Raw genomic sequence first — 1,312 nt, 5'->3', positions numbered from 1 at the left:
TCTTGACCTCCCCCTGGGTGTATAGTGTGGCTCTTGACCTCCCCCCTGGGTGTATAGTGTGGCTCTTGTCCTCCCCCTGGGTGTATAGTGACTCTTGTCCTCCCCCTGGGTGTATAGTGACGCTTGACCTCCCCCTGGGTGTATAGTGACTCTTGACCTCCCCCTGGGTGTATAGTGTGGCTCTTGTCCTCCCCCTGGGTGTATAGAGTGACTCTTGACCTCCCCCTGGGTGTATAGTGACTCTTGACCTCCCCCTGGGTGTATAGTGACTCTTGTCCTCCCCCTGGGTGTATAGTGACTCTTGTCCTCCCCCTGGGTGTATAGTGACTCTTGTCCTCCTCCTGGGTGTATAGAGTGGCTCTTGACCTCCCCCTGGGTGTATAGAGTGACTCTTGACCTCCCCCTGGGTGTATAGTGACTCTTGTCCTCCCCCTGGGTGTATAGTGACTCTTGTCCTCCCCCTGGGTGTATAGAGTGGCTATTGACCTCCCCCTGGGTGTATAGAGTGACTCTTGACCTCCCCCTGGGTGTATAGTGACTCTTGCCCTCCCGCTGGGTGTATAGAGTGGCTCTTGTCCTCCCCCTGGGTGTATAGAGTGGCTCTTGTCCTCCCCCTGGGTGTATAGAGTGGCTCTTGACCTTCCCCTGAGTGTATAGAGTGACTCTTGACCTCCCCCTGGGTGTATAGAGTGACTCTTGACCTCCCCCTGGGTGTATAGTGACTCTTGACCTCCCCCTGGGTGTATAGAGTGGCTCTTGACCTCCCCTGGGGGTGTAGAGTGACTCTTGACCTCCCCCTGGGTGTATAGAGTGACTCTTGTCCTCCCCCTGGGTGTATAGAGTGACTCTTGACCTCCCCTGGGTGTATAGAGTGACTCTTGACCTCCCCCTGGGTGTATAGAGTGACTCTTGTCCTCCCCCTGGGTGTATAGAGTGACTCTTGACCTCCCCCTGGGTGTATAGAGTGACTCTTGACCTCCCCCTGGGTGTATAGAGTGACTCTTGACCTCCCCCTGGGTGTATAGAGTGACTCTTGACCTCCCCCTGGGTGTATAGAGTGACTCTTGACCTCCCCCTGGGTGTATAGAGTGACTCTTTGACCTCCCCCTGGGTGTATAGAGTGACTCTTGTCCTCCCCCTGGGTGTATAGAGTGACTCTTGACCTCCCCCTGGGTGTATAGAGTGACTCTTGACCTCCCCCTGGGTGTATAGAGTGACTCTTGACCTCCCCCTGGGTGTATAGAGTGACTCTTGACCTCCCCCTGGGTGTATAGAGTGACTCTTGTCCTCCCCCTGGGTGTATAGAGTGACT

This window comes from Procambarus clarkii, chromosome 30, assembly GCF_040958095.1.
Source record: "Procambarus clarkii isolate CNS0578487 chromosome 30, FALCON_Pclarkii_2.0, whole genome shotgun sequence".
Lineage (NCBI taxonomy): Eukaryota > Metazoa > Arthropoda > Malacostraca > Decapoda > Cambaridae > Procambarus > Procambarus clarkii.
Note: the sequence above shows the minus strand (reverse complement) of the source record.